The sequence below is a fragment of the Pan paniscus genome, chromosome 3, assembly GCF_029289425.2.
Source record: "Pan paniscus chromosome 3, NHGRI_mPanPan1-v2.0_pri, whole genome shotgun sequence".
Classification (NCBI taxonomy): Eukaryota; Metazoa; Chordata; class Mammalia; order Primates; family Hominidae; genus Pan; species Pan paniscus.
The window spans coordinates 102817633-102829098 of record NC_073252.2 but is presented as its reverse complement, the minus strand read 5'-3'; the positions used below and the strand labels follow the sequence as shown (position 1 = coordinate 102829098).

The following is an 11466-nucleotide window of genomic DNA, read 5'->3' as shown; positions in this document are numbered from 1 at the left end:
TAGAGTCAGTAATCCCATTCATGAGGACTCTGCTCTCATGACCTGAACATCTTCCAAAGGCCCCACATCCAAGTATCTTCACATTGGAACTGTTTCCACATATGAATGTAGGGAGATACAAATATTGAGACCTTAGCACCAGCAGGCTCTCTTTCCCAACCATCCGCAGCCACCCTTATTGGGAACAGTTAGCACAACTTTATTGATTTTGATAAACATTTATTGAATATCTATTACATACCAATCATTCTACTAGGGAAGGCCAAAATGATAAGACATCATTTCTGACCTTATGGAGTTCAGAATTGAATAGGAAATGCAGTCTCACAAACCATACAGAGATAACATGTGATATAAACTCTAATGGAGACTTTTACAAAATGCTTTGGGCATGTAGTCCAAAATATGCTTAGCCATGACTGGTGTTGGATGGAGAGGATTGGATCGAGAAGGTGCACCAAAAATGATGTTCAAACTAAATATTGAAGTAGAGACTGGGGCCTAAATGAGCGCTGGGGACTTCGAAGAAGCAGAGTCTGTGAGTTTGTTCCTTTTATTTTTAAAAAAATTTAATTAATTAATTTATTTTGCCACAGAGAGAAGTTTTTTAGAGGGTTGGGATATAGTTGTTACTACAGGAGGAGGTTCTTTGGGAGGTATTTTAAAACATTTACAGGTTCAAGGAAAAATGAGGTTGTCATTTTAGAAGAAAATTAGCAAAGCAATATCTTATGGATGCAGGAGGGTTGAATTTTAGTTTGAGGGGAGAAAGACTTTTTGTTGTGATACTACCAACCTATGGATGCACCAATGTGACACAAGCACCCAGTGTGGTAAGGCTATTTTCTGAATTTCTATACCTTTAATTTTTGGGGATAGCATAATGTAGGGGAATACATCTTCATAGAGAATAATAAGTGTTGGTTTGACCCTGAACAATGAGACATTTGAATGTCAAAATATTTTATAACAGTACTAGGCAAAATTATGGTAAAACTGTGGCTTGTGTGGGTTGCTTTTAAAATTTCTGCTCTACCCTGAGCGAACAAGACCTAGTCAGGTGATTGAAGAAAGGTCACAGGCTTTATGGGACTGAGCAGTTTAGATAAGCAGTCAGTATTATCTGATATTTATCAAGACTGAACCTGAACTCCAAACCTGGAGCTTTGCCCACCGGCACATCCTATCTGGCTTATGCTTTTTCCTATAGGCAACTAAGTCAGGATCAGATGGGTGGCAGATACCAGGCCATATGCATATTTATAATATTGCAAACTTGCCATCAAGCTGACTAAGCCAAATTAAGCATATAAGAAATGAAAAGTTTAGATGGAAGCTGATGTTTTTAGGATTCCAGGATGTGGCTCTGCCAGATCAGTGTGTTAACTTAATGAACGAGAGCAGCTCGCATTTCAGGAAGGAAAGGAGCCATGTCGTCCTGATGAATCAATCCCTGTAAGTAGGTTCTGTGCCTTATAGAGTATCCCCTCTCCCACCTCCGACCCACTACCCTCCCCACCGAGTCCCCCTCATTCCCACCTCTCACAGCCATAAACAAAACAAAAAGCAAATGAAAACAAACAAACAAAACCCTCATCTGACTCATTGTAAAAATACACTCAGGATTTGGATATTGCTCATCTGATATCAGTAGCCTTTTCTGCAGACCATAGTAATTACACTCTGCAAATACATTGCTTCTGAATTCCCTTTAATGCAGTCTTTTGTTTCTTTCTGCTCATGTTCTCTTTTGCTTTTGAGCCATTTCCTGTCTCTCCTTTCTCAATAGTCATTAGAGTTTTAGACACCTCAATAATTATCTCTTCTAATCTCTTCCTTTCTAATGAAAAAAACCTATTTTTCTATGTTTTTTTCAGTTATAAACATTGATAACATTTTTCATTTTGTTGTCATTTCTGTACCTTTCAACTCTTTGATATTTTTCCCGTAATAAGATGCTTGAAACTTTACAGTATTTCAATGGCCTATCATACTGTGATTAGTGTCCTTTGCTAATTTTTGTCATTCCCCTAGTTTTATGTAACCTTGTGTTTTGAATGTTGTAGATGACACGAAAGCAATGGTTTTGAATTTGTGCTTCCTTTGGGCTCTTGATCTCTCTGTTGGTCCATATATGCTTAACAGTTTGTGAGCATTTTAGGTTTACTCTCTGTTGCTATTAAATGTATTTACTTGTCTATCTATATTACCACGTTGGTAGGTTGGAATCATACCTAAAGCACCCCATATTCTCATTTTTAGAACATTTGATCGGTCACTTGTCCCAGGTTAAGTGAAAAGCGTATGCCATATATATTCCATTTGTTGCTTTCTTGCATAGCCATCTCTCTAAGAGCTCAGGCAGAAAATAAAATAATTCCCTTGTCAAAGTATGAGGGGAAAAGGGGAAATGTCAAAGCTCTTCCAAAGAATATATGGTTGGAGCCCATTATATCAAGAGTTTTCAAAGGGAAATGCTGTCTCTTAATCTGTCCCCCTTTACCCAGTAAGCTTAGAGCTCCTGTCTATTCTTGTTTCTTCCACCCTCAATTTATTAACACTGAAGTCAACACCAAGCTGGATAACTAGATGGGGGAAAATCTCTAACTATGCCAGATTACCATCTACCGTCTATTACCTCTGGCATAGGTAGGGGTCTCTGATTTATTTTATTCCCATGTCCCACTAAACTTACTGCATACTGAGAGACTTTGGCTTGGCAAAAGACTAAGAAATCATCCTGGCCTGTTCTAGAACCCCCATATTTTCATTGCTGGTATACAGCAGTTAAGTCTCCAAACAGATTTACTTCCTGTTAAAAGTATTAATAACATTGTACTTCCCTTTCTGTCTGGGAAAGGAAGCTTTATGTGGGCCTTTCCACTTGCACATTTGGTAAAACCAAGCTCCTTGGGAGACAGTAACATTTTGCCTTTGTCTCATTTGAGTGAGACAGGGAAGGAAAGAGGTCCAACAAAGGAATATTCTGGGAAGAAAGTCTATTCCCTAATAGTTCCAGTTTATATATAGAACCCCAAGAACCTCATGAATTTTAAAAGGAATTTAATTTGGAAGTATGTACATATTTTATCTTCCAAAGATATGGCGGTGTCTTTATGCAAAAACCCAAATAAAAGGATACTTTTAGGGCAGTAACTGTAGTGATTTACTCAAATTGTATCTTTTCCATTGCAGAGGAAGCCTTCCAACAGAAAGGGTCTAACTGGCTAAAGGAAGACTCTGGGGGAGGCAGCAATCTGTCCATTTAGCTTGGGGGACAGTGGAGGGTTGGTAGTGGGAACTTGCAAGGTAGAGAAAGATTGAAGTAGTTGAGCGACATTTTCCACTACTGCACAGAGAAATTTTGAGAAGCCCATTGTAGTGGGAAGAGGAGATACTTCCTAACTTATTTAGACCCATAGGAGAAGTGGAGACAGCAGAGGAGGCGACATGTACTGCACTGCAGTTTGTCAAGAATACCAAGATACTGCATCTGGAGAAGGGTTCCCTAATAGCAGGGTCCTCACTGTGGTCCACTCTGTGCCCATGTGTGCTGAGAGGGAAGAGGAGGTGGTGGCTAAGGTAGCAGCAGGTGCATCTGTGAAAGTGAACCTCGAAGGAGCTTCATTCTTGTTTTTACCCATTAGTTTTCCCTTTACTGGTGCTCGGATAAGTATTATTACTTATATAGTTAGGAAGAGAAACTTAATCTTATACATGTCAATTTAATAAACACTTATTTGGCCACTCTTTTTGTCGAAACTTTGTTAGATGCTGGAAATACAGAGGAGCAGCACACAGTTCCTGCCTTTAAGTTGTGTTTTGGAATGTTTTGCTGATGTGAGGAGATAATTTTTTTTTTCATGAGGTGATGTGTAAGCCCTCACACAAATGGTCTCTCACTAATTAAAATGACAAGTTTATACAAGATGCTGGTGAGGTACTATGTGTTCTATTTTCTGTCCAAACATCACAGATGGTGACTGTGTGTAATAGAATATATTCAACCTGGTCAAACCCTAAGAAAAACTTGACACCACAAGGCATGTATACTCTGTTTCCTAAACTGGTTGTCTCCTTAAGGCATGTATAGCTGCATACCACTGTCATAACAAGAATAAAGGATAAGGCTCTTTAACTTAGGTCTTTCAAATGACTTATTTGTACCCGGAAAGCATTCAAGTTCAAAGGATATAGAGACAAAACAATTAGAATTATGGCAGCATGAACAGAGACAGTGTCAAATTTGTGACAGCAATAACAGCGGTACAGCTAAGGTGAAAATCTTGCTTTAAATCATACTGAAATGTCTGTGATTCTTCCAACTACTGTTCCCCATTTCTACCACAATGAAGCACTTTTTTTTCAGTTCTTCTTTTCCATGAAGAGAAAAGAACAGATCCAAGGACATAGAACCCTGTATCGGAGCCAAGGTTAGAGCTGAGATATTTTTGGCACCTAATTCTCTGCTGAGTCCATTAGACTATGTCTCCTCTTCTTTCTATTATTTGATTTTCTGTTCTCTGAGTGTTTACATACTCAGAGTGATAAAATACATTTTTGTTCTTATGTTACTAATGCAGTAGAGGTATTTTTTCAATTTTGCCAAACTGCAACACACTAAACATGGCAAATAACTGCTTTCAACAAAATGTTTTCAAGGCATGCCTTGAAATGGGAGTTAAAAATAGGAATGCAAATGCTAATAACAGTATTGATAAAAGAAACTCTGGCTTCAAAAATGAGAAATTCAATTAGAAAAAATGAAGGTGACAGTATTTGAGGAAAATACTCCACAATGTCTGAGAGTACTAATGGAAACCTTAATTCCATGGCATTATCACAAATTAGATAGAGTTTTTCTCAATGTAGTTACTTGCAGGTCAGCTAAGATAATAGTGGGAGTGTTTCTGGGACTGGCCATCCTCCTTACTGTTGACCCTGAAGGTGATATGCCAAAATTTAGATTGCTTTGATATCTGTAAATAATGAAAAGAGAACTACTAAGTCAATGACCCACTGGACCCAGCCTAAGTAGCTTCTTAATGTTCAGACACACATGCCAATCATAAACTTCATTTGTCTGCCTCTCAAAGAAGTTAATGCTTCACTGACCATGTATTTTAAGATCATATAATTTACAAATGCTTACAGACTTAGACAAAAACATCATTATATGAAAGTACTTTACATTTTATATGATCTTACCCAAAGGAGCTCAAGAAACTTATCAGACTGCCCGTCATTAATTTTCACAGCATCTCTGTGAGGGAGGGAGCAAAAAGCATTCTGTTCATTGTTACTGTCAATATTCTTAGCTGATGTTCTCTTAAGATACTTTATAAAACTAAGAAAGCTGTTGTGTCTGTCCACAGGATGCTTACAACCCAAGAAATCCTGATAAGGTCCACCTCACAGATGTCAAAACCATTTTTAGCCATGAAAAATCAGATGCTCTTCAGAGCGAAAGATTCTATCTCTCATCTGCCTCCTTAACACATTCCAGTTAATAACTGGAATCGTAATATTTTATGTTTTGATATAAAGCTATTCACTCTGGATCTTTTATCAATGGACATGGAGATCAGTCCATCACTATATTTTGTAAAAGAGACCTGAATTTTTATCTCTAAAGACTGAGTGAGCAGGAAATGTGCATATCAGATAGTTTTGTAGAGTCTGAACAATTTCCCAGAGTTGGAATAGGGATGTCAAAGTAAAAAGTAGCCTTTTGAATACATATGAAAATTTGGAATTATATACTACATATGAATAATACATATGTAGATAGTTGATTGAGGACTAGCTTTTAAGCCAGGCTTTTCAAAAGTATCTATTATGTAACACTAGCTGTGTAAGATATTCTTGAAAAAAAGGTCAATAAATATGGTCAACTCTTCACTATTATTCGTTTTTAGATATTAATCATATTTAATAGTATATTAAAGGCTCTGATAAGCATTGAAGTAAAGAAACATGCTTAACTTTGTAAAAACTGCCCAAACTTATTTTAATGCTAAATCCTTTTTCAGGGAACACCCGTAAGAAACAAACATTGGGAAAATAACTTTAACTCACTTCATCTGGGTATTTAACATGGTTCGGTACATTCCCTCTTCACTAAGAGAGATCAGTAAGCCATGGTACTTTAACTCAACAAGATCACAATCTAGAAGAGCTTTTGTATATGATGTTTATAACATTAAGAAGTTTAAAAGGCTGAATAAAATTGGGAATGCTAATTTCCAAATGACCAAGATAGGCAAAAATGTGCCTTAGGAGTTAGGAGAAAAATGTAGTATAGGGAGTAGAGTAGGAGTTTATAGAAGGTTGAGTACTCAGGGTTTGCAGAAAGATTCAAAGCAGTCAGGGTATGTGAGGTGCAGGTGGGGTGAAGTGGGAAAGGGGAGGCAGAGCATGGTATTCCATTTTAAAAGCACGAGCGAAGAATGTTTGATGAACTGTATGAAGGGTTAGTAATGATGGGTTAATGAATATAGACTTTATTCCTCAATCTTCTAACTTAAATGTATTAGTAGATCTTCAAACTTTACCTCATACACTCCCTTGTGGCTGTTGCCACCACAATTGCTGAAGCTTCTGCCTCTGCTCATGTCTTATCAGATTCCTCAGGTTTCTTTCTAGGCTCATCCACTAGATTTTCAAGGGTGGGGCAGGAGTACAATTGCATATTATACCTACATACATGAAATAACAAACTAGGAAAACAAATTGTTAAATATAATATGTTGCATTCTCCAACATTGACAAATATGTCCTCATAGTAACCTGCAAGTCCAGGTTCAAATTTAGAATTCTAATGGTAAGTAGGATTCTAAAAATAACCCCTGTTGTTGGCTGAATAGTGTTGTTACAGTCTCTAGTTAAGCACTTTTGTAACCTCAAACACAGCAAGAGTTCTCAGCTGATTTTAAGTTAAGAAATTTTATTGTAACAAAAAAATTAAGATTTTTTCCTTTCAATCAGAGGGATAATATGCTAAAAATGGAATTTAATTCTTTTAAATTTGAAGATATTAATAAGTTGGATTTGAGGTGCAGGAGATTGAAGGAAGAATTACCTGATAGGAATGCATTGCAGTAATCTGAACACAAGGTGAGGAGTACTCAAATATTGGTATTATCAGTGGAAATGTGTTTTTAAGATACCAATAAAAATACTTTCATACAGTTGAGTTTGAAATTGCAATATCATTTCTAAATGGAGATATTTTGTATGCAGTTAATGGTATGAAACAAGGATTCAAGAAAAGATCCACATAGAAACAAAGAGGTGCTTAGCCATAATTAGTATTATGGGATACCTGAAATTGTAAGAAAATAAGATTTTTTCAGGGGGAGATGCAGAGGAATGAGAATAAAACCTCAGAGGATTATGACAGATCAGGCACAGAACAAAGAAAATCTAGAGACAAAGAAAGCCAGAGAAAGAAAAGTGCACAGAATGAAAAGCTTCTCCAGAAGGTCCCTGCTGAGATAGAAAGGAAGGGTGAGGCTCTAAGTACAATCAGGTGTATATGAACATGGAATATCCTCTCTTTTGTTCCACAGTCTGCTTCTCTCTTGCATTTTTCATCTTGGAACCAACTTCTTGTTATCTCTCTGGTGTTCTGATGTGGGTTAATAACCTTGTTTGGTTTTCTTGGTCTCTGAGCTGGTTCCTGTTTGCTGAATTTTCTCCCATATAGGCAGATTAGACTCGCTGTTTCTGATCTTCTCTTTACTGTCAGCTTGACTCCATTAGAGCAGATTGAATTAGAGGGTTTGAGACCCTGGCCATGCTGGGCGACCTTCAAGGTTAAATGAAACAACAAGGAGAATAAAGATTAGGAAAAGAAGTAGAGATTAGGTGGCTATCAGTGGCCTTGAAGAGACCATCTCTTGTCAGAAAAGTTAAGAGAATATTAATTGATGAATCAATAATCTAACCTTAGTCTCATCACTTTGTATTATTGATTTTTCTAGGGAGTTTGAAGAGTGCCTAATATGAGAATTTATTTGGTACTCATTATTTGGAGGAAGAAGGTAGCACCAGAGTTCAGAGAGTTTTGTTATCACATTTTCTATTTGTCAGAATGTCAGAAATAAACCCGATTTCATTCATCAGGACAGGAAATAAACAGCACATTAACACTTGGCTGAAGATGCTGCATAAACTATGAGGATTCCTCTAGTCAGGATCTCAAGCATATGCAATGCACAGTCATCCATCCCACACATATTTACTGAGTTCTTAGTCTATGCTGGGGACTATTCTATGTGCTGAGATTTGAGTGGTAACAAGAATATAAAATTCTTGCTGTCAAGAAATGTATGCTTTAGGGATGTGAAGTAGACAAAATTAAACATAAACACAAATAAAATGCTTGTAAATACAAAAATCACCTATATTGTAATTTTTTTTTTAAGATGGAGTCTCTGTCACCCAGGCTGGAGGGCAGGTGCAATCTTGGCTCACTGCAACCTCTGCCTCCAAGGTTCAAGCAATCCTCCCTCTCAGCCTCCTAAGTAACTGGGATTACAGGCACCCAACACCACGCCTGGCAAGGTTTTGTATTTTTAATAGAGATGGGGTTACACCATGTTGGCCAGGCTGGTCTTGAACTCCTGACCTCAGTTGATCTGCCCTCCTTGGCCTTCCAAAGTGCTGGGATTACAGGCGTGAGCCACTGTGCCCCAATCTATATTGTAATTTCAATGCAATTTGCTTTCTCATGTGTTCTCCAAATTTATTCTAATAATAACATTTTCTAATCTTCACTACACCAAAATTTTTTCATGAATTTTGAACCTAGGCTGATAACTGGATCTTTCTTAGATATTATTTACTTCCTAATGACTACTGTATATCTTTAATCTCCATTATAGTCTTTGATTTTTCCAGTAACCAAATCAGAGACCTGGAATCACTATAAAGTTCTTTCTTGGCAAGAAAATCTGCTAGTCTCTATACCTTGTCATTTTACCTCTTCGATACTTTTAGAACCCTTCTTGTCTACACCAATTCCATGGCTACTTAACTAAATAGTATTTATTGCTTTGGGTGATTTAAATAGTCTACTACCAGGTCTCTGCCTCATAATTTGAGTGAGCCTCTCCAATTTATCCGTTACCCAGAATGACCTTAAAACACAAATATGATCATGTCATGTCTTCATTTAATATCTTTCAAAGACTTCTCATTAGTCAAGAATAAGTCATAAACACCCTAGCTTTGTTATCACAGCTTTTTGTGACCTGCCCTCTGTTCTACTCAACAGCCTCAATTCTACCATTTTTTCTCCCATCACCTCTGATCCAGCTATGCTAGTGACCCTAAGAATTTAGAAAGGGCACAGACTTTGGGGATCCTTCAGACTCGGCTTCAAGTCAGGCTCTGACATGTCATAACTATAATGGATTACTGAAACCTTATCTGGCCTTCATTTTGTCTTCTTACTTTGTTAGATTGTTAGGAGGTTCAATGTATGTTTGTTTAATAGTTATGTACCTTGTGCATTAGGTGTCTACACACAGTAAATGCTATAAACTATAGCTATAATTGTAATTACTCACCCTCTGTCTAGAATACTCTTTCTCTAATGTTTACCTAGATGTTCATAAATCAGGCTTTAATTCTTTCTTCAAACTTTAACATAGACATAACCTTCTCTGAGATACTTTCCTTAAGTTTACAAGGATTAAGTTCTGCAGATTGTTAGAACTGGGTTCCATCTTAGTTCTGCTGTATTCTATTGGTATAACTATTGACAAGTAACACTTTTGCAGATCCTCAGTTTTTTCATTTGTTCAACGAGGATAAAAAAATTCCTATCTTGTGAGTTTCTTATTCAACTATTCTTTTAAAGGACAAATAAATCTACCCCTTCTTTCTCCACACATAAATATTCTCTTATTTCTACTTTTTCTCTCCATGTTATTGGTGTTCTTAATATTTCCAATATTAATGGAAAGACACTGATTTTATTTTCCCAAATTATAGGTTTATTATGAAGCCCTTTAATCTTTCTTTGAAAGGCCTTGCCATGAGACTGAATCATTTGATTTTTTTTCTACAGTCCTTTTAGAAACAAGAAGGACTTTATTTATAAGTTTGATAAAATCCAGGCATGAGCCAATGTAAACTTATTTATTTACATGTATCAGATAGGAATGCATGATGTCGCATAACACTTGCACCACTAGAGCCCACCACCTGTGGAAATGTCCCTGTACAGCAGACAGAATCAATTAATGCCGAAGATTTGGTTTGTATTGGGTATTGGCAAGTGGAGTACAAGTCCTATTTGGGGTAAAAAACATGTTCTCTTGAAAAAAAGATAAATTATTTTGTGGGGTAAAAGAGTTTCTTTAAGGGCAAACTGGCCAGTACTGGAAAAGACACATGGTCATGAGCATAATAAATTTTAAATAGGTACCTTTACAAAATTACTACATGGTTATTTCTGTAAACATGCACAAAATATTCATTCACGATTACCTTTTAAATACTAATGTAATAAGGTAAAATTCTCAATTTGTGGTATTTATACATTTCATTTTTGTTTTTATTATCCTCTTCAATATTGCAAATATACCCCATTGCAAAGCTATCCTCACGAAACTCCAAAATCTCTGTACAACCATGTTATTTAAATAATACTATTTGAATGATCATATCAGAAGATGAACAGAATTGATAGCAATGTCTTCCAAGACTTGTAATAATAGGATAGGAGTGCTTACATTTCCTGGTGTAGACATTTTTTATAACACTTAACAAATGGTCACTAAATGAAATCTACAGTAGGCAACCCACAGTCTCATTTCCATCTGTCTCTCTCTTTCTAAACATAATTGCCTTCAATCAGCTCTTGCTCTATGGGTTTTTTAAATTGTGTAGAAGTGCTTCCTTGATGAATACAATATGGAATATCTCAGCTTTATCCCCAGAGATTGAGGCATATCTGTAAAAACCTTGAAAGTTTGTAGGTGTTATACTAGCAACTGATTGCTGGAAAGTTACTATTTACCGTATAGCCTTATAAAAGGTTTAGCTTTCTCTCAAAATCTTTGCAAGCTATTTGGACCATGCTGAATGATTTCTTGAATGAGTTGACTCATCTTTTGCTGTTCACACACATATTCCTGAAAGGATGAATCACCAAGAAGAGTGAACCTTGAGCACAGACTGAAGCTTGGTCAAAGTAAATACCAAGCCAAATAAATCAGCATTTTCTTCAGCTGGGTCGCCCGTGGGCAAAGGTAGAATGGGCTACACATGCACAGACCTCAAAATTTCACCGAACAGAGAGTAGAGGGAAGTTCCAGGGATGGGGAGATCCTGACACAGCCAATCAAGTCATTCTGGATTGGAAAGGCTCAGAGAAGCTAGGAGACAGAAAATGCCATAAAAATGTATCAAGTTAATTTCACGCTTTTCCACCTTCAACTTTAGCACAAATTA

At 36.8% G+C, this 11466-nt stretch overlaps 1 long non-coding RNA gene across 1 annotated transcript in view; it reads right to left on the bottom strand.

Moving 5' to 3' along the window:
• Positions 1-5690: 5690 nt before the first annotated feature.
• Positions 5691-11466, bottom strand: part of LOC134730280 (uncharacterized) — a 31229-nt gene continuing 25453 nt past the window's right edge. The window contains exons 2-3 of the long non-coding RNA XR_010111990.1: positions 11291-11390; positions 5691-7810 (exon numbers count right to left, since the gene is read on the bottom strand). This is a non-coding gene — a long non-coding RNA (uncharacterized LOC134730280). The remainder of the gene's footprint in view (positions 7811-11290; positions 11391-11466) is intronic.